Source organism: Euprymna scolopes, chromosome 24 (assembly GCF_053919585.1).
Source record: "Euprymna scolopes isolate OS-2025 chromosome 24, ASM5391958v1, whole genome shotgun sequence".
Taxonomy (NCBI): domain Eukaryota; kingdom Metazoa; phylum Mollusca; class Cephalopoda; order Sepiida; family Sepiolidae; genus Euprymna; species Euprymna scolopes.
Window position 1 is genome coordinate 39,984,560 of NC_136505.1, and position 24,321 is coordinate 40,008,880.

The window sequence follows — 24,321 nt, forward strand, 5'->3', positions numbered from 1 at the left end:
ATACACTAAGGCTGACTGGGATAGCTTCCGTTCATTTATAACTGATCTACCTCTGCATTCCATATTTAAAAAGGATGTGTCCTCTATAGTATTAGACCTGACGGAATGGTTAATTGTAGGTATTGATCATTTCATACCCTCGAAAAAGTTTCAGCAAAAACCTAACAGCCAGCCATGGTTCTCTCCAGAATGTGCTGCTGCCATTGCGCACAGAAATCACTTTTTCCACTGTTTCCAACGTAATAGATGTATGGAAACTAAAGCCGCTTTCGGGACTGCCAGCAACCATTGTAAGAAAGTAATAAAGAACGCAAGATGGTTGTATGCTCAATCTGTTAAGTCCAAAGTAGCTGAGCAGCGGCTTGGTTCCCACCAGTTTTGGCAAATAGCAAACAGAATTCTGAACAGAAGTTGTGCGCTCCATTCCAACTATCATCAATGGACCTGAGGTAATCTCGTCAGCATCAGACAAAGCTAAACTCTTTGTCAAGAATTTTGCAGCTAATTCTACCTTTTGCGATCAAGGCCGCCAACCCCCAATATTTCCTCCTGTATCTGAAAACACACTATGTGATATACGTATATCTGTACGTGATGTTGCCAAGCTAATCAAAAACCTTGATTCCAGTAAAGCAACTGGCCCTGACGGTATTCCAATTATAGTACTCAAAAAACTTCGACTTGAACTAGCGCCCATACTTACAAAACTATTTAAACGTTGTCTTAAGGAGAATAGTTTCCCATCTCCCTGGAAAATTTCATCTGTATGCCCTGTATTTAAGAATTCAGGTGATCGCTCATCCCCCTCTCAGTACAGGCCAATAAGTCTCCTGTGCGTCATGAGTAAGTTGCTGGAATCTGTGTTAAATACAGAAGTAATCAACCATCTCAACAAAAATAACCTTCTTAGTGACACTCAATATGGTTTCCGTTCTGCTAGATCTACAGCAGATGTGCTTACAGTTATATCTCATAGGATTAGCAAATCTCTCGACGGAGGCAACCTTTCTAGGGCAATTGCTCTTGACATATCAAAGGCCTTTGATAGGGTATGGCATAAAAGTTTACTTCATAAGATCTCTAGCTATGGTATAGCTGGAAATGTCTTCTCAATTATTAAATCATTTCTTTCTGATAGGTTCATAAGAGTAGTAGTTGAGGGGCAAAAATCAGAAGCCCACAGTATTAATGCCGGTGTCCCTCAGGGGTCCATCCTGGGCCCAACTCTTTTCCTGATCTACATTAATGATCTTCCAAATCACATCCTTACATCATTTGTAGACATTTATGCTGACGACACTACCATTTATGGTAGTATATCTAAGACAGTAAACGACCAAGTTCTCTCCAATTCTCTCTCCTCTGACCTTGAGCATGTAGTACAATGGGGAAAGGAGTGGCTGGTTACTTTTAATGCATCTAAAACCAAGCTCCTCTCTTTACATCATCAACATTCTGATCCACATCTGGCATCAATTGAAATGAATGGCTCTCGTCTTCAGGAGGCCTCAAGTTTTGACAAGCTTCTGGGATTGACCATTACTCCTGATCTTAAATGGAACACGTACATCAAATCTGTCGCCAAGGCCGCTGGAAAAATGGTGGGATCTTTCTATCGATCGAGTAGATATCTCACTGCTGATGAAATTCTCTATCTATATAAGAGCCAGGTACGTCCAAGGATGGAATACTGTTGCCACATCTGGGCAGGAGCTGCTAGAAAGGACTTGGCCTGCCTTGATAGAGTTCAAAATAGACTTCGTAGCCTCGTAGGAGATGTCCTTTTCTCTTCCTTGCAACCTCTATCTCACAGAAGAGATGTTGCGAGTTTGTCTCTGATGTATCGTTATTTTCATTGAAAGTGTTCGACTGAGCTTCAATCTATGGTCCCCCCTCGCCAAACTTTCACAAGAAACACTCGTCTAGCTGTAAACACTATCAATAATTCCCCCCACTCTTTATCTGTGCCTAAACCTAAACGTAGATTCCATGAACAAAGCTTTTTTATTAGAACTGCACGCCTATGGAATTGTCTTCCGTTTTCCTGCTTTCCGGCTGACTACAATATGGTTGTCTTCAAGTCTAACGTAAATAAGTTCTTGATGAGCCGTTCCATATAAGTTATCAAATTTAACAAATTTTCATTACTAATGATTATTATATTGTCCAATTTCTACTGTACATTCTTTAACCCTTATCCTTGAGTTGCCTCTTTGACCTTGATAATGAGTTGATACCTATGAAAAAAAAAGAAAAAGTCCAATGTGAACAAGTTCTAATTGAATCGTCCCCCTAAGTAATCCAAGTTTCAAAATTCCCACTGTTTACTATGCTAAAATCACAATGACTAATGTATACCTATTAACCCTTATCCTTGAGTGGCCTCTGGGCCTTGATAAGTGGTGACACCCTTGTAAAAAAAAAAAAAAAAAGAAAGATTTTCTATAGGATTTAAGTCTGGGGACTGACTGGGCCACTTAAGAACGTCTATTTTGTTCTGTATGAACCAATCGGACGTTATTTTAGCAGTATATTTGGGATCATTATCTTGTTGAAAGATCCATCCCTGTCGCATACCCAACGCATTAAAATGAAGTGGCCCAGTACCATTTGAAGAGAAGCATCCCCATTTCCACCACCAAACTTTACAGTGGGGAGGGTGTTCTAGGGATCGTGCGTAGTGCCATCTCTTCTCCATACTCAACGTACAGAGTTAATGCCGAAAAGTCCCACTTTCATCTCATTGGACCAGATCACATTCTTCCAGTTATTTGTTTTCAATAAGTGGTCTCTTGCAAACACCAGACGAGCATTAACATGACATTTTTTTAGTAATGGTGTCTTTCGAGGTGTATTTAAGATCGTTGCGTCGGAGTACATTACTAATCGTTGGTTTCGTTACTACTATCTCTGCTTCTTCCAAATCTTTCTGAAGTTCGCCTCGTGTGGTTCTCGGTTGCTGCTGAACTTTTCGTACAATCTTTCTGACTGCTCGATCCGACATCTTGCGAGGAGCTCCGGTGCGCGGACGGTTCACAGTTGAGTCATGCACCTTCCATTTCCTAATAAGGTTTCCTATGGTGCTTACAAGGATTTTGAATTGAGCAGATATACGCCGATAACCAATTCCATTCTTGTGCGCGGCAATAATCTTATCAGGGACGACTTGAGAGAGTTCTTTACGTTTACTCATCCTGAGAACCTTCACGTGTGATGGCTTACTGGTGGCTAACGTGTTCCAATACTTTTCAACGACGTAGAGTATGGTCTACAACAATCGAGAAACGTCTAAAACGTATAATAGTGTCGGCAAATCAAAATGCAAATAACAATTTCCAGCATTATTTATAAAAAAAATAATAAAATATAATTTAAAACAATGTGTCCAATATTTTTCCGGATATTCTCGTTTTTATCATATAATTTTTGTTATGCATTAAAAGGTTCCAATTTCTAAAGTTATTTGTTATTGTTAAATTAGTAACTATTTCTTGTTAAATTTTTGCGTCATTCGCTGCATAAAAAATGTGTTAAATAAAGAATAATGGGATGTGTCCAACATTTATTTTCCTCACTGTATATATATATATATATATATATATATATATATATATATATATAGTTTTTAGGTCTTTCGACCTCCGTTTTTATTACACACACGCATACACACATATAAGAATAAAGAATTTATAAAATATGTTAAAAAAACTCCTTTAGCTAGAGTTAAAAACATTTTATTTTCAAAAAGAAAACCCAAAAGAAGTTATATATATATATATATATATATATATATATATATATATATATATATATATATATATATATATATATATATATATATATATATATATATATAGAGAGAGAGAGAGAGAGAGAGATGTTTTTGTTTTGGTTTTAGCGATATGTTTTTGAATGAATTCAATTATTTACGAAAGTGCATTTTTACTTAAATGCGAGTTGGAAATAGTTTTCCCTTTTAACCAATTTGGTACCCCCACATGGGGAACAATTACATCTTAATATATATATATATATATATATATATATATATATATATATATATATATATATATATATATATATATATATATATATATACTAGCATGGGTGCCCGGCGTTGCCCGGGTGTTTGGAGGTGTATGCTGAGCAAAAAAAAGGGGTAATTTTTTAAACTTTGACCCCCTGAAAATTTATTGTTTTGGCCTCAAATCAAGTTATTAAGTTAGATCTATGTCCACGGAACCTATATCTAAAATTTCAAGGGTGTAGACCCAAAATTGTCGGAGAAGTTTGCTAGAGTTCTCAAAGATCAAATCGTTGAACTTTGACCCCTTAATCGCCAAATTTCTGGCTAAAAACCGATCACATAGATTTTTCCAAATCTCAGTACCCTGTATAATTTCGAGTCTGTAGACTAAAAATTGACAGTTATTTCGTAGGGAAATGTACACACACACACACACACACACACACACACACACACACACACACACACACACACACACACACACACACACTTTCACTTTTATAGATATATAGATTTAAAATTTGAGTCTGACAGAATGACAAAGTGATATTGCAAACCGATATATTAAACAAACGAACTTCAAAGAGCCAAATGAACACATAAGTAAAAAAAAATTTGTATTAGAAAACATTTCTTGATTATTCCACGTTTTTTTACAGACCTGACGACTGAGGTTCGCTCTTAATAAAAATTGTTTTTTTATAGTCTTAATTTTGACTTCCTTTTTCATAAAAAACTAAAAAAAAATCAAGAAGGAAAAGAAATTTAATTTTTTTCTGTTTTCATTAATTTCTTTCTGTGCAAAGCAATTCTTTCAAACTTAATCTGTTTCCAAAATGTTTTTATTTCATTCCCCTCCCCCTTCATTCATTTTCCTCCGCATCCTGGCAAGTATTAAAATAAACCATTTATAATATTTATTTATGGATTTATTTACTTATCATTTCTTTTGTATCGGTAAATGAATTCCATGCACCCACCATGTTTAAGTTTGGGAGTAAAAAATGTACGATGAACAGAAGGATAGGGAAAATAATGTATATAAATACGCAATCATAGGTCATTATAAACATCATATATATTTTTACTGACAGCGTTACAAAACTTCCAAATTGGATTGAAATAAAGAACACGATGATTTATACTGAAACTCATCTAATATTAATAATAAAAAATAATTAAAAAAACACAAGTTGTTTGTTTAAGTATTATAAGCAATTGAATATTTCGTTGTATTATAGATTTTAAAGATTAGAATGCGTTCTTTAATTACTTATAAATTACATTTTAAAAAGTGAAGGAACACGATTTGATTTGTAGTAAACTTGAAGTTTATTTAATATAATTAAATGAAAATTATGCATGTAAGAATATGAATATTTGAAGCAGAACACAAACAAAACATTTGATATGAGTTAAGACAATAAACAAATATTAAAATTAAACAATTTTTTTAATCAAAATGATTTTTTTAAAATCAAAATGAATATCTTTAATCGAAATGAACAATATTTTTTTTTAAATCAAAATGAATATTTTTTAATCAAAATGAATATTTTTTAATCAAAATGAACCACAATATTTTTAAATACAAATGAACCCCAATATTTTTTCAAAATTGAAAACAATATTTTTAATGGGTTTGTATTACTGTAAACATAGATTCGAAAAAGTTGCCAAAAACAAATATATAACAAATAAATGTTATCAAAGGCAAGATAAGTTACTTTTCTACCAAACTGGATATATTTTTCGTATTTTTATTCAATGTAACATGTTTATTCAGCTCGAAAACCATACAGTGTTTACCGATGTATTGGAAAATTCAAGATGGCGGCTTAGTCCCTCTTTAACACGGTAAGTTTGGGAAAAGGTGTTATAAATAAAAAACTGAATAAAATACTGTTAAAAACTCGCTCAATATGTTACCGTGACATAGGTTGACATATATTCGGCGGGTTTTTAATAGTATTTTTTCTATTTTTTTTATTTATAACACCTTTTCCCATACTTACCGTGTTAAAGAGGGAGTGAGGCGCCATCTTGAATTTTCCAATACATCGGTAAAAACCGTATGGTTTTCGAACTGAATAAACATGTTACATTGAATAAAAACACGAAAAATATATCCAGTTTGGTAGAAAAGTAACTTATCTTGCCTTTGATAACATGTATTTGGGTACTTATGCAGAGAGTGATCCGGACGTAACTCACCGGACGCTCGGCTTGCCCCGTAAAACGACGTCAACAGCCGGAGTTAGCCGAGCGTCGGCGCTGAAAACATAACAAGAAAAGAGAAACCTACCTTAATGTAAAATTTGTTAAAACTTTTATTTACTGTAACGGAAAACAAATTTTTTTGGCACTCCTGCAGTATTTTACCCACCGATTTCACGATCTTAGCCGAGCGTTGACGAACGCTTTCGGCGTTAACGCCGACGAAAGCCGAGAATTCAGAGCTACGGTGCAAGAACGCTAAAAGTATGTGAATAGCAACAACATTACAAGGAAAAGATATTACACACACAACAAAAATGGATAAAATTAATACAAAAAATTTGGATAAAATAAATCACAAACACTTACCGTAAGTTTTTTTTAAAGTAGAATAAATTTATTGTTGAATATTTTTTTTTGGTTCATTTTGTTTTCCGATAGCTTTTTTTGGGGGGGAGGGGAAGCAACAGTAATAAACACTTCAATGTTTTTTTTTTGTTTGTTTTAACAAAACGTTATTACACAGTAACAACAATGTTTTTTTTTTTTTCAGTAATGTTTGTAGGGGGGGGGACAACAATTACTGTTTATCTTTAGTTCCGACTGGAAGATTTTCTATTGACTGTAGAGGCAAAGTAGGGAGCAAAGGGTTTTCAGAGGATGTGGAAAGAAGCTCCTTCCCAACCGGGTAGCCTTCCGCGATTTGATATCGCTAAATTAAATAGCTGAAATGAAAGGCTGTGTATTTTTACTTTGAACAATAAGATAAATGAAATGGGAAACGCTATGTGTGTAATTTCAATGAAAATTATTCGTCTGCTGCGCGTTCGTTTGAAGCGCCCTGATTGGCTGATAGACCGCTCGCCATGTTCCGGCGTTTGTCGATCAACGCTCGGCTAAGATCGTGAAATCGGTGGGTAAAATACTGCAGGAGTACCATTTTTTTTGTATTTTTTTTTTTTTTTGTAAATGTAAAGTGTTTTTTTTTATATACAAGAAAGTTATGTTTTTTTTTTTGAAGAAGAAACAGCGAAAAAAAGGTAACAAGCAAAATTTGTTTTTTTTACAAAACATGTTTTTTGGGGGGGTGTTTTGTTTTTTTAGGGTTAGGGTTAGGGTTATTTTTTTTTATTTTTTTAAGAATAAACAGCGAATAAAAAAGGTAACAAGCAAACTGTTTTTTTTTTTTTTTTGTACAAAACATGTTTTTTTTTTGTTGGGTGGTTGGTTAAGGAAAAACCTGGTAAAAGAAAAATGCGAGGAATATTTACTGTTGGTATTTCCTCAGACTGTTCGAGGGCATCACAGGACTATGAGGGACAGGTTTTCTTTTTTGCAAGCAAACTCCTTTCCTGACAAAATTCCAGGACACCCGCTGCTGCTGTTTGCAATTTTTCCGACAAATATGTTAAGTTCATATTTCCTTCCATAGGTACGCAATTTTAAATAAATCTGAAATTGTAACGGTTGTTGTTAAATAAATCTGATTCTGTACTGTTTTACTTTCTTTTCTTCTTTTTCCTTATTGTCGTCTGCTGCTTTGAATTTTTTTCTTGCGTCGCGCACACGCGTAGCGTTGACAACCGTCGAACTACATCGGCGACGCTCGTTGAAAACCGTCGAACTACATCGCCGACGCTCGGCTAACTCCGGCTGTTGACGTCGTGTTACGGGGCTAGCCGAGCGTCCGGTGAGTTACGTCCGGATCACTCTCTGCATAAGTACCTGTATTTGTTATATATTTGGTTTTTGACAGCTTTTTCGAATCTATGTGTACAGTAATACAAACCCGTTTTTCGAGCTGAATATTATGTTAGATTGAATAAAAACACAAAAACTATATCCAGTTTGGTAGAAAAGTAACTTATCTTGCCTTTGATAACATTTATTTGTTATATATTTGTTTTTTGGCAACTTTTTCGAATCTATGTGTACAGTAATACAAACCCGAAATGAATTTAAGACCACGAGTGAAATGAGAAAATGAAGAAAATCACATTTACTGTGTGTGTTTACTGTTTATATAAGTCAGCGGGTTTGGTTGCCATAACAACGTGACGGTAGTGAACGTGTGTGTGTGCGTGTGTGCGCGTGTGCTTGCTAGTACTACTATTAAGTTTGTAGGAGGTTGATTTCGTGTAGTTTAGTTTCTTATATAAGTTTCGTATTTTTTAAATTTGTAAATAACAAGTTATTAAAAAATTAAACCCTTCCAAGATGGACAATAAATAAAGCCATAATATTTTATGGTAAAGGTAAGAGCGTAGAAATCATAGTTTTTTAGGAGATGTGATTATTGGATTAACCAATCAGAAATCGTCTGTGGCACACACATCTCTGTTTTTATAGATATATAGAAGATAGATAGATAGATATATTATTTATATAATAATTATTAAATTATTAAATACCTACATACACTAGTGTTTCATCCTTCCGGGAATCATCAGTGCAGAGTGTCACGATTAATGCCAGTCGAGAGACTCGAACCCCGGTAACAGAAGGCATGTCTGGTTTCATTAGCAAGGACCTGAACCATTCTTATTTAATGTACACGGCATATATACAAATATATAAATAAACACACATGTACGCACACACAAACGAGTATCTGCGGATCTAAATCCCTGACATTGCTTTTTCACACATGTGTATCTATATATATCAAAATAACTCAAACAAGCATATAGACATCCTTTCCAATTAGTTCAGTCTGTATATTCTTAACCAGATTCGGTCAGCGACTAAATTAATTTTTATTTTTAATTAGGAATAAGGGACCGAAGCGGAGTCATATTTATGACATTTCTATTTTGGGAAAACATCATGTGTATAGTTGTATACACCACATATTATTCATGGATGCACACATACTCGTGGTATACGTATATGAAGTCACTCGCCCCCACGCATTACCTCTGCACATATGACAAATAAGTCTAAATGACAAAGGATTAAGAGAATTTATAATCTTACTCATTTAGGGATATATATATATATATATATATATATATATATATATATATATATATATATATACATATACATACCGGAACCATATCAATCAATTAATCTAAACACACACACACACACACACACACACACACACACACACACAGACACACACACACACACACACACACACACACATATATATACACTTGTCTTATAGTTCACATATATTAGAATAATAAACTACAGAAACATTTAAGTATATACAAGTTCTCCTTTTCCTTTCTTCTTCTTATTTTCTTTCTTTTTTCTTTTGTTTTCTTTAGCGTCCAAAATTCTTAAATCATTCCTCTCTGATAGGTTCATAAGAGTAGTGGTCGATGGGCAGAAATCAGAAGCTCACAATCTTAATGAAGGGGTCCCTCAGAAGTCCATCATGGGCCCAACTCTCTTCCTGATCTACATTAATGATCTTCCAAATCACATCCTTACATCATTCATAGACGTTTATGCTGATGACACTACTATCTATGGTAGCACATCTAAGACCGTAAACGACCAAGTTCTCTCCGATTCTCTCTCCCCTGATCTTGACCAAGTGGTACAATGGGGAAAGAGTAGGCTTGTTACTTTTAATGCATCTAAAACCAAGCTTTTATCTTTACATCATCAACGCTTTGATCCCCATCTGGCATCAATTGAAATGAATAACTCACGTCTTAGGGAGGCCTCATGTTTTGACAAGCTTCTGGGCTTGACGTTTACTCCTGATCTTAAATGGAACACATACATTAAATCCGTTGCCAAGGCCGCTGGAAAAATGGTGGTGTCCTTCTATGGATCCAGTAGATATCTAACTGCTGATGCAATTCTCTATCTATATAAGAGCCATGTATATCTAAGGATGGAGTACTGTTGCCACATTTGGGCAGGAGCTGCTAGAAAGTACATCCTGCCTTGATAGAGTTCAAAATAGACTTCGTAGCCTCGTAGGGGATGTCCATTTCTCTTCCCTGCAACCTCTTTCTGACAGACGAGATGTTGCGAGTTTGTCTCTGCTTTATCGTTATTTTCATGGCAGGTGCTCGACTGAGCTCCAATCTATGGCCCCCTCTCGCCAAACTTTCACAAGAAACACCCGTCTAGCAGAAAACACTATCACTAGTTTCCCCACTCTTTATCTGTGCCTAAACCTAAACGTAGATTCCATGAACAAAACTTCTTACTTCGAACTGCACGCCTATGGTATTGTCTTCCGTTTTCCTTCTTTCAAGCTGATGAGTCGTTCCATATAAGTTTACAATTTTACCGAATTTCCATTACTATTGATTACTATATTGTCCAAATTCTACTGTACACTCTTTAACACTTATCCTCGAGTGGGCTCTTGGCCTTGATAAGTGGTGATGCCTGTGTAAAAATAAATATTAGACGGATATTTTTAAAAAATGTTCTTATTTGAAATTTAGGGTTGCTTAAAGAAACGATATTTACACGAGATCTTGTAATGTTTGTGTATGTTTCCACTTCCAGGTATTAAACAGATGAGTATCGCCCGAAGAGAGCTTGATATGGGTCTCTAAAACGGTTCCTTATCACAGGTTGGAAACCGACGGTACCGATTCTTGTCTAAACTTTCTGAAAATAAAGATATAAATAATAAGTTCTTCTCTTTGGAATTCTCTTAGAATCCGTTTTTCCAAAATATAACTAAGTATATATATATATATATATATATATATATATATATATATATATATATATATATATATATATATAATATGTTCTGATTTCATTAAAAAGGATCAATTTTTTTAACTTTGAATATTTTTCTCTGTATGTGCTACTTCGCAACATTATTGCGAACCATTATTAGTATTTTGCTAGAAATTTTCTCCTGCGGAGATGTGCACACACACACACACACATATATATATATATATATATATATATATATATATATATATATATATTATATTGAAAACTCATGGGTTCAGAACAGTATTGTAAACATTGTAATCCTTGATTCAAGCAATAAATTTAAAATTTTATTTGAAAATTGATCCTTTCAAATGAAGTATAACATATTAACTAGAATCTTTATTTGCTCTATCTAGTATATTGAGCAATTTTATTTGGTTGGGATTGTCTTTATGAATATTTCCTTCTAGTATTCTAGAATCACCAACCTGTAATCTAATTCATTTCAATACTTCAATGTATATATATATATATATATATATATATATATATATATATATATATATAAAATTTAATAATTATTATAGTAAATAATTATGTCAGCCCCTTTAAGAAACTCGCTTCTTATCATTGAGCACTCCGTTGAATTAAAGTCGGTCAATTTAGCTCTAATGCGCAGATCATCATATAATGATCAGATCACACTGACAGACTTTAAAAAGCATTTAAAAAAATAAAAATAAATGTTTAAATTGTTTAAATTCAAGAGCATTTCTTGCGGTTAACGGTAGCCGAATGGATTGGGTTCTTACTAATGAAGTCAGAGATGGCTTCCGTCGCCGTATTCGAATATATCGACTGGCGTTAATCGCGACACCCTGCACTGATGATTCCCGAAAGGGATAAGACACTAGTATCTTAAAGTATTTAATAATAATTATAGTAAATAATAATAATAATAATAATAATAATAATATATATATATATATATATATATATATATATATATATATATATATATATATATATAATCCTTTGTCACTTATACTCTGCTGTAATATGTGCGGAAGTGACGCGTATGAGCGAATCACATCATACAAATATATCACGGATATGTGTGCATCTATGAATAATATATAATGTATACGACTATACATATGATGTCTTTCAAAAATGAACGAGTTTTTAATATGGCCCTTTATTCCTAATTTAAAATTAAAATACATTTGGTCGCTTACCTTATCTTGTTAGGAATATATGAACTCAACTAAGAGGCCGGTATTCCTATATACTTGTTTCAGCTCTGTCGATATATATATATATATATATATATATATATATATATATATATATATATATATATATACTAGCAAAATTACACGTCGTTGACTGGGTTCAAAAACAACCTACAGAAAATGGACTCTGATTTATGAAAGTATGATAGGTTATGAAAAGGAAGGGTTGTAAAGAGATAGCTTCATCGAATTTGGGGGTATCAAAACCAAAGCAAAATATGATGAAAGTAAAAATACAATAGATAAACCCCATGATTTATTATACCATACCTGTTCCCACTGAAACACTTATCACAATATTCTGTGGATCTATATTAAAAAACCTTGATAAACTTTGTGACATATTTCCATTCTATGGAGGTCAGGTGCGAACGAACACCCCATAATTTTATTATACCATATTTCTTCAAACAAAAACATAATTATCAAAGTATACTTACACAGATAGATATGAAAAGTCTTTATTAAAATTAGTGCTTATTTCCATTCTATGGAGTCCAGGCGCGAACGCAGACCCCACAATTATATTATACCATCCCTATTTAAGTTAAAACATACTTATCGAAGTATTCTTATGTAAATCTATATCAAAAACACTTGTAAACTTTTTTTTTTATAATTTTTAAGTTTTTTATTTCCATACTTTGTAGACCAGGCGCGAACGCTGACCCAACAATTTTAATGAACTACCGTTCTGCCAGATCAAACATACCCATTCCTGTGTCTTGATACATCTTCTATCATTATATGTAATCATTTTTTTTTTTTAATAGTCAACTATATAGGAGCCTATTCGTGACCAGACACACACATACACACATACACACACAGACATTCAGCTATATATATATATATATATATATATATATATATATATATATATATATATATGTGTGTGTGTGTGTGTGTGTGTGTGTGTGTGTGTGTGAGAGAGAGAGAGAGAGGGAGCGAGAGAGAGAAGGGAAATTTATAAAATTTACAAGGTGACATTGTAACTAGCGTTGCCACATTTGACTTTCCAGTTTGACATAAAAATGTTTTCCTATCTCATAATTTACGCGCGAAACATGTAGCGTGCAAATGCTGTGGAAGTAATTTATGCGATGCGTATAATGCGAGCAAAAATATGCACGCAATTAATAGACTGAAGTGTACAACTCTGTCAAATATGTAACCTAATCTACCGTATTAACTGCACACGTGGTTACAATGGGAGGGTGTTTGTAATGGGCCGATTGTAGCTGGTTGTTTGACGTTTTACTAATAAGTGTGTGTGCGCGTAAATGTCTACAGAGAAATCTAGTAAAAGCTTGCAGCACATGGTGTACTATGTTATGAGGTTATTTTATTAGGTATACAATTTTACAAACTGTACTATTTTACAAGGTTTACTATTTTCAAGATTTACTATTTTACAAAGTGAACTATTTTACAAGGTGTACTATTTTACAAAGTGAACTATTTTACAAGGTGTACTATTTTACAAGGTATACTATTTTACAAGGTATACTATTTTACAAGGTGTACTATTTTACAAGGTTTACTATTTTCAAGATTTACTATTTTACAAAGTGAACTATTTTCAAGATTTACTATTTTACAAAGTGAACTATTTTACAAGGTGTACTATTTTACAAGGTATACTATTTTACAAGGTATACTATTTTACAAGGTGTACTATTTTACAAAGTGAACTATTTTACAAGGTGTACTAGTTTACAAAGTGTACTATTTTACAAGGTGTACTATTTTACAAAGTGAACTATTTTACAAGGTATACTATTTTACAAGGTGTACTATTTTACAAGGTTTACTATTTTAAAGGTTTACTATTTTACAAAGTGAACTATTTTACAAGGTGTACTATTTTACAAAGTATTCTATTTTACAAAGTGTACTAGTTTACAAAGTATACTATTTTAAAAATTGTACTTTATTACAAGGTATACTATTTTACAAGTGTACTATTTTACAAGGTGTACTATTTTACAAGGTTTACTATTTTACAAAGTATACTATTTTACAAAGTGTACTAGTTTACAAAGTGAACTATTTTACAAGGTGTACTATTTTACAAGGTGTACTATTTTACAAACTATACTATTTTACAAAGTATACTATTTTACAAAGTGTACTATTTTACAAGGTTTAATATTTTACAAGGTGTACTATTTTACAAGCTTTCCTATTTTATAAGGTATATTATTTTACAAAGTATTCTATTTTACAAAGTGTACTAGTTTACAAAGTATACTATTTTAAAAGTAGTACTTTATTACAAGGTATACTATTTTACAAAGTGCACAATTTTACTAGTGTACTATGTTATAAAGTGTACTATTTTACAAGGTTTACTATTTTATAAGATTTACTATTTTATAAGGTGTACGCTTTTACAAGGTTTACTATTTTACAAGTGTACTCTTTTATAAGGTGTACTATTTTACAAGGTTTTCTATTTTACAAGGTGTACTATTTTATAAGGTATACTATTTTACAAGACTAGCTGTACCTACCCGGCGTTGCTCGGGACGCATTAAAGTCATATTAGTTTTTTTTTTAATATTGTATTTGTTTGTTTTAATCTACACATTCATAAAAATTATTAAATTTATTACATTTTGGACTTTTTCGTTTTGCTAGTATGTTTATATGCATGTGTAAATAAAATAAAAAAAATGAAAAATAAAATGAAAAAAATAAAAAATAAAATGAAAATGAAATGAAAAAAATGAAAAATAAAATGAAATATAAAATGAAAAAAATGAAAAATAAAATAAAAAAATGAAAAATAAAATGAAAAATAATTAAAAATAAAATGAAAAAAATGAAAAATAAAATGAAAAATAAAATGAAAAAAATGAAAAATAAAATTAAAAAAATGAAAAATAAAATTAAAAAAATGAAAAATAAAATGAAAAATAAAATGAAAAATAAAATAATAAAAAAGATATGTCGACACAAAATAATCATATAAAATCGTGCATTTGACTTTATTATTGTAAAAAAAAACTTGTTCCGATTTATTTTCAAAGAAAAATAATTACGACATTGAAAAATATGCAGATATGTAGGTCGGATAGAAGTATAGAAAGACAGACAAAAACAGAATTACGTAGAGAAAAGAGTTTATGCTTCCTATCTTGGGTTGAACATACTTGGGAGTGAAATAACGAACTGCCGCTAACGTATAAAGAAATGTTCATTGTATAAACAAATAGAGCTTATGCGTTTGGATCTAGTCACCCATTTTAGTACTGAACAGGGTTCAACGATACTTAACTCCAGTGAACTAACAGGAACCAGTGTGTCAACGTGATTATGCCATATAAATAATAACGTTATTATTTCAGTATGGTTCGTAAACTACAGAAACACGGATAATTTGGTAGTTATAAGAAAAGTTTAATTTGTGTGCGTAAATGCTATTCGGATCTGATTTGGAAAATCCGACAAAATAACTTTATAGATTAGATGTGATTCGTGTTGTATGAGGTAGGGTGGATTATGTTATTATGCATTATAAACGTAGATAACAGGGTGAAATTAGTAAACTACATGTTTTAGCCTTTCTAATAAGTTTCCATTCGATTGAAGGTGCTTTTTTTGACATGGGTTCACCACTTATCAAGGCCCGAAGGCCATGCAGGGATAAGGGTTATTGCGTGTATAGTAATCAATGAGATAGTATTGTAGTAATCATTAGTATTGGGGTTTTTGGTAGAGTGTCTTACTTAAGGGGGCAATTTGTCAGGAGATTGTTTATGTTGGACTTGAAGACGTCTAAGTTGTAGTTAGGTGGGAAACAGGCAAGCGGCAGAGAGTTCCACTGGCGTGCAGTTCTAAGAAAGAAGCTTTGCTCATGGAATCTACGTTTGGATTTAGGCACAGATAGAGAGTGGGGAAAATTATTGACAGTAGTTTCAGCCAGACGGGTGTTTCTCGTGAAAGATTGGCGAGGGGGGACGAGGGATTGGAGCTCAGACGAGCACCTGCTATGAAAATAACGATAAAACAAAGACAAGCTCGCAACGTCTCTTCTGTGGAATAGAGGCTGCAGGGAAGAGAACAGGGTATCCCCCACTAAACCACGAAGTCTATTTTGTACTCTGTCAAAGCAGGATAGGCTGTTTTTAGCAGCTCCTGCCCAGATGTGGCAGCAGTACTCCATCCTTGGACGTATTTGGCTTTTATACAGATAGAGAATTGCATCAGTAGTGAGATATCTTCTGGAGCGGTAGAAGGATCCCACCATTTTCCCAGCGTCCCTGGCAACAGATTTGATGTACGTGTTCCATTTCAGATCAGGAGTAAAGGTCAAACCCAGAAGCTTGTCAAAACATGGAGCCTCCACAAGACGAGAGCCATCCATTTCAGTTGACGCCAGATAGGGATCAGAGCGTTGGTGATGTAAAGATAGACGCTTGGTTTTGGATGCATTAAAAGTGACCAGCCACCTCTTCCCCCATTGTACCACGTGCTCAAGATCAGAGGAGAGAGAATTAGAGAAAACTTTGTCATTTACGGCCTTTGGTGTGTTGCCATAGATGGTCGTGTCATCAGCATAAATGTTAACGAATGATTTAAGTATGTGTTTTGGGGGATCATTGATGTAGATCAAGAAGAGAGTTGGGCCCAGGATAGACCCCTGGGGGACTCCAGCATTAACACTGTGGGCCTCTAATTTCTGCCCATCAACCACTAGTCTTATTTTTCTATCAGAGAGAAATGGTTTAATGATGGAGAAAACATTTCCAGTAATACCGTAGCTGGAAATCTTGTGAAGTAGGCCCTTATGCCATACCTTATCGAAGGCCTTTGATATGTCACGAGCAATTGCCCTGGAAACGAAACCTTTGTCAAAAGATTCACTAATCCTATGTGATATAGCCGTTAGCACATCTGCTGTAGATCTTGCAGAGCGGAAATCATATTGCATGTCACTAAGAAGGTTGTTTCTATTGAGGTGGTTGTCTAATTCTTTATTTAATATGGATTCCAACAACTTATTCATGACACACAGGAGACTTATTGGTCTGTACTGAGCTTTCTTCGCCACGATTAGCCTCAGTAGTATACTGAGAGTAAGTTGTCGGTAGCATATGCTTTATTATTCATTGATAGTGTATGGCCAACGAATCTGTTTTTAAATGTCATTGAAGTGCTTCTTATGTATAATATAGGCATATTCTAGCCTGTTATAGCACCGAGGATGTGAGACAATTATTGATTAGTGGGCACTGGTAGGTCTTTGACGGTTGCAGGTCTTCCTATTATTCCTATCATTAGAGTCCTTAGTTGGATTGTTTTTCTTTAATATTTTATCATTGTGCTTTTTGTACTTTTCTCTAGGATTTCGGTACAGGTTTTCATTTGGTTTAAAAAAAAAACAGGTAACAGCTGCTCGATACGTTGGTAGAGCTAAATATGTTTTTATTATTTTAACCTCGGGAGTATTTGCTTTAATCATTACAAGATTGTTTCTATAGACGGGATAAACAATTATCTATCCTATGTCATCAGACAATTTAAGCCCCCCCCCAATAATGGCTAAAATTATGGGTACATTACAGCTTCCCGAAAGGGGCGATTTGTTGGGGACAAAAATAAAGTATTGCCTCCATTTTGATGATTTCGTCCTTACCGCTCGAGAACAAAAAAGATGAAGTATAAATCACAACAGATGCTACGCTTTGCTCTAGACCGAAATATCTCGGACGAACTAAGTAATAGAAAATAAATTGAAGTGAAATACGTTGTTATATTGCCAATAACAGGGAACAGCAAAAACAAGAATAGAAAAATGAATATTTATGCAGTTTAAGTACTCTGCGATTTTTAGATAGGATTTTCAAGTTAAATTAAAGTTTTACAGCGCGTGTCGTTTATTAATCTGTAAGTTTAAGTACAGATTAGTTAACAAATGCCTTTCTCGCATATGAATAATCATTTTCTAAATAATCATCGTCTTCGTTCAGCCGCGAAAGGCAATGAATATCCCTTATAATAATAGCCACGCGTGCAATTGTCAAGCAAGTTTTGCGCAATCCCCAAACACACCTCTTCTGAATTGGCACAGATTTAGTCCAGTGGCAAGGAAAGTCCAAGTCCAAGACGACCAGAAATAATATCATGATAAGTGGAAAGCAAATACAGAACCTGGTATTTCCAAATGGTCACCAATTTTAGTACTGAACAGGGTTCAACGATACTTAACTCCTGTCAATGTGATTATGCCGTATAAATAATAAAGTTATTATTTCAGCACGGTCCGTAAACTACTGAAACACGGATACTTTGATAGTCAAAAGCAAAGTTTGATTTGTACGCGTAAATGCTATTCCGATCTGATTTAGAAAACCCGACAAAATAACATTATAGATTAAATATGATACGTGTTGTATAAGGTAGGGGGATTATGTTATCATGTCATATAAAATGATATAAACAGTTAAAGAGCTACTAAGACGGGAGTGATACCACTAAATGAATGGTCTTTTTTTGCTCCAGATTTGTTTTCTCTAGATAGACATCACCATTGTATGAACCTCTGAAGCGCACTTTGTCATACTAGTGTCGTTATATATATTTTAACTAACAGAGTTACAGAGACTTGTATATATATATATATATATATATATATATATATATATATATATAGTAATCAACATAGAGTAGTGTTTCAGTGTATCACAGCTCGGCTAAATAAGCAACTACCTCAAGCCAGGTTTGAAACTCGACTTCCTAGGCGACAGTCAGCACTCATAGCCGTTACGCTATTCGGTTGTTACTTCATATATATGTATATGTATTTGTATAACATAAATATATATAAACATAGTTAACAGAGTGAAGTTAGTGTACTACGTGTTCTAGCCTCTCTAAGAATTTTCTATTCGATTGAAGGTGTTTTGTTCACCTCAATTAGCCTCCAGTAGTGTACCGAGAGTGAGTATATACTTTATTATTCATTTATAGTGCGTGCCCATACAATATGTTCTTAAAGGTTATTGAAGTGCTACCTATGTAGAATCTATACACATTCTAACCGAGGATTTGAGACAATTATTACTTAGTAGGTAGGTCTTTGACAGTTGCAAGTCTTTCTATTATGACTATCATTAGAGTACGTAGTTGGATTGTTTTTCTTTAATATTTTATTATTGTGGTTTTTATATTTCTCTCTATGAGTTCAGTAGAGGTGCAGCTAAGTTTTCACCCGAATTTTTCCCGAAATGTAGATCGCACCTAAATATCTTATAAAAACCAGTGTAATCTTGACACCCGTTTTAATATCAATTCTTTTTGGTGTGATGAAGTGTTATCCTGAATTGGAACTTCACTGAAACATGTATGCATATATATAATCAATAATGCTTGTATAATAAGCAGACTATATATATATATATATATATATATATATATATATATATATATATATATAAGAGCAAATAGTTAATAAAACATGTTAAAACACTTTGAAAAAGAGTTAAAAGCATTTAATCTGAAAAGGAAACACTTAAGAAGTGGATAGTGCTTATGCCGCGGAGTTTCGAAGAAATACTTTCCTTCTCATCAGAGAGTAGGAATTAGAAAAATGCGGGATCGGATTTTGCATACAAAAGTATTTGATGAAACTGCAAGTAAGTCAAAGACCTTACTTGATAACAAAAAGTGAAGCAGAGGGAATATGGTGAGGAAAAAGGTGATTTCACGTGAATGGATAATAATTTAATTGTAATTTTTATTTTATTTTATATTTATATATATATATATCCATATATATATATGTGTATATACAAATCTATATATATACATATATATATACATACATATATGCATATATACATATATATACATATATACATATACATATATATACATATATGCATACATACATATAAATATACATACATATACATACATATACATATCTATACATATACGTATACATACACATAAATATACATATATATACATATACATATACATATATATACATATACATATACATATATATACATACATATACATATATATATACATACACATATATATACATACACATATATATACATACATACATATATACATACATACATATATACATATATATATATATATTAATTTTATTTATACAAACATTAATTGCTACATATGTGCATACATGTTTCTGTAATCACCCACGTTGGGGGATTACGTCCTCAGGCCAAGAATTACCTTCAAAAGTCTATATATATATATACGCAACTGGTAAATAAACCAATAGCAAAATACAGGAAGAACAGAAAGAAAGAATCCAGAATTTACAAAGAAGTCAAGATTATGTCGTGTCGTTTAGTCGGTGGTCTTTATTTAAATTGGCCATGCGTGACCTTCCGCACATAATCGTTTTATTGAAGTTAAAGATAATCTATATTTACGTGCCTTTATAAGACACAAATTGGCATTGAAGATTTCTTTGAATTTTTTTTTTTTTCCGAAATATGTTTTATTCATGACTGAAATAATTTTTGGTTAGAGGGATATGCTTTTGATAGAAATGTGCCTATGCATCGACTATGTCAATGAGAAATCTGAATACTGCTTTTGTTCAGTACTATTCAGTAATTAAGGTTTGCCTTACTAATTAAGCGAAAAATAATTGTTCTCTAATAAGGTGCCCTCTATTTTGACGGTGCCCATTATTATTTTTTTTAATAAAATAAATATTTCTATATCCACAAACTAGCTTGTTTCGTATTACAAATACTCTCTCTCTCTCTCTCTCTCTCTCTCTCACACACACACACACAATGGCTTCTTCAGTCTAGACAGACTATGGATATCCACTGTTAGGGTACCTGCGCGTGAACGTGAAATTCTTATGGCAAGAATTGCGCAATATCTAACCACACATCTCCTGAGTCGACATTTTTGAATACCAGTGGCAAGTGGAGGTTTAGGACGACTCGAAACAATGCCGAGATAAGCGGAAAGCACATAAAGCGCCTAGATATCCAAAATGGTTACCCATTTGGTACTAGCGAGGCTCAACGTTGCTTATATATATATATATATATATATATATATATATATATATATATATATATATATATATTATAAGCTTTACTTTTATGCTCGTAATAATATTATATAAAAAATAATTAAAACAAATAATAAACAAAATAATAATGTGGGGCGGAAAAATGTAAATAAAGGGCAGATAACTCCTTTAAGCGCTCAGGGCGCGGAAAGAAAGAAAATAATACAGAATCGCTAATAATAAAAAAATAAATCAACAATCTTGTATTTATAGCGATAAAAATCGAACATGAAAATTGACGAGAGCCCCGTCATTTGATTTTCTTTTTTTAAAATTTAAAAATGATTTTATAAAATCAATAGTAGATTCTCTACAGTGCAATGTAGGCTACAATGTATTGTGGACTACGTCATTGCGAGGAGCCATGTAAAGCTTCCTCCCGATACACGGCAGTGGGTCCCTGACTAGAGCATACAATCAACCGATTTAATTGAAAAATGGGCGATTTCACAGATTTCGATGACAATAAAAATATGGATCCTCATTCAAGGGCAACTAAAGGGGCAAATTTGAAAAAATGGGTAAAGGGAGTCGTAGGATTTTTATTTGTCAACTATTTCACGACTGCGCATACGCGAATCGTTCACATTATGCTATGAATTATAGGGCCCCTTCAGTCTTTGACAGACTATGGATACCCACGAATGGGTGCCTACGCGTGAAGTTTTTGTGGCAAGAGGTGCGCAATCTCCAACCATAATTCTCCTGAGTCGACATTGTTAAATGGCAAGTGGCAAGTGAAGTTTATGTTCAGGACGAGTGGAAACAAATGCCGAGATAAGCGGAGAGCACATACTGCGCCTAGAATTCCCAAATGGTCACCCATCTGGTACTAACCTGGCTCAACGTTGTTTAACTTCGGTGATCTGACAGGAACCGGTGTGTCAACGCGATTACGCCGTATGATGTTATGAATAAGTACGTTTAAAAGCACTTGTAAAAGATGGTGTCAAGCTGGTCTAATGTTTATCATACTTGACGGACTTTAGGTTTGGGTTTCGATCTCAGCTCGAGTACTTTTTTTTATTTACAAGAATGAAACTGTTTTGAAAAAAACCCCCATTATACTCGCAATGTGCGTGTCTCAGTTTCTTTCCGTTTTTTTTTTTTTACTTAATTTTTTAAAAGGATTTTAACGTTACGTTTAATACCGGGCAACATCGAGTACATCTATTATTTTTATAAAAAGAAGACATAACTAATCAATAAAAAAGAACAAAAAACTAATCGAGAACAAAAAATTAATTTTTTGAATTTATTAAACAATTAGCGGGAAACTCTACTCTCGTTACATTTATTTGTATAATTTACGGTTAATAGTACAGTTTCATTTGAAATAATGCATTTATCTAAGATTTAATAATACCAAGAAAAATATCTCTTCATTATCCATAAAATACTTGCCATTGATATTTAAGTATTTTTAAAAATAAAACGTCATTCTCTCTCTCTCTCTCTCTCTCTCTCTCTCTCTGTATATGTATATATATATATATATAATATATATATATATATATATATATGTGTATATATATATGTATATAAGTTTCGTGGTTAAATTTTAAATTCTGAAGAAACAACATATAGAGACATATAATTGATTTAAGAATTTATTGTTTGACAAAAGGAATATATAGAAGGGGTTATTTTAATTTCCTTAATCCATGGATTTTCAACAATATCTCATATCATCAGAGGAAATGAAATGCAGTTAGCAACACTTATATATTACTCTATTCTTAAATATTGAGCTTTTCCTTGTTGGCTAGGATCACCTTAAAAGTATTACTTCAAGTCATATCTATCAGGATTTTTCATCTGAATTCTATCAGTGTCTTATCTCGCTTATATATATATATATATATATATATATATATATATATATATATATATATATATGTGTGTGTGTGTATATATACATATATATACACATATATGTATATATATATATTTTTTTTTACATGGTGGTCACCATTTATCAAGGCCCGGAAGCCACTCAGAGATAAGGGTTATTGCAAGTCCAGTACGTTAGTGTAGAGATTTGATGAAGTGTTTACTTAAGGGGGCGGTTCATTAGGAATTTGTTAACGTTGGACTTGAAGACATCCAAGTTGTAGTCAGGTGGGAAGCAGGCAGACGGAACAGAGTTCTACAGGCGTGCAGTTCTAAGAAAGAAGCTTTGTTCATGGAATCCACGTTTTGATTTAGGCACAGATAAAGAGTGGGTGAAATTTTTCATAGTGGATTCAGCTAGATGGGTGTTTTTCGTGAAAGATTGGCGAGGGGGGACCAGAGACTGGAGTTCAGACGAGCACCTGCCATGGGAATAACGATAAAACAAGGATAGGCTCGCAACGTCTCTTCTGTGGGAAAGAGGTTGCAGGGTAGAGAAAAGAGCATCCCCCAAGAAGCCACGAAGTCTATTTTGTACTCTGTCACTTGGCTTTTATATAGATAGAGAATTGCATAAGTAGTGAGATATCCTCTGGAGCGGTAGAAGGATCCCACCATCTTTCCAGCGACCTTGGCAACAGACTTGATGTACGTGTTCCATTTCAGATCAGGAATAAAGGTAAAACCCAGAAGCTTGTCAAAACACGGGGCTTCTCCTAGACGAGAGCCATCCATTTCAATTGATGCCAGATGGGGATCAGAGCGTTGATGATGTAAGGATAGGAGTTTGGTTTTAGATGCATTAAACGTAACCAGCCACGTCTTCCCCCACTGAACCACGTGCTCGAGATCAGAGGAGAGAGAATCAGAGAGAACTTTGTCATTTACAGCCTTTGGTGTGTTGCCGTAGATGGTCGTGTCATAAGCATAGATATCAACGAATGATTTAAGTATGTGTTAAGGTAGGTCATTGATGTAGATCAGGAAGAGAGTTGGGCCCAGGATTGACCCTTGAGGAACTCCAGCATTAATACTGCAGGCCTCTAATTTTTGTCCATCGACCACTACTCTTATGAGCCTATCGGAAAGAAATGATTTAATGATGGAGAAAACATTTCCAGTTATACCGTAGCTGGAAATCTTGTGAAGTA

General features: G+C 33.4%; 1 pseudogene; it reads right to left on the reverse strand.

Moving 5' to 3' along the window:
• Positions 1-22,066: 22,066 nt before the first annotated feature.
• LOC145247053 (5S ribosomal RNA) lies at positions 22,067-22,183 on the reverse strand (annotated as a pseudogene).
• Between the last annotated feature and the right edge of the window lie 2,138 nt (positions 22,184-24,321).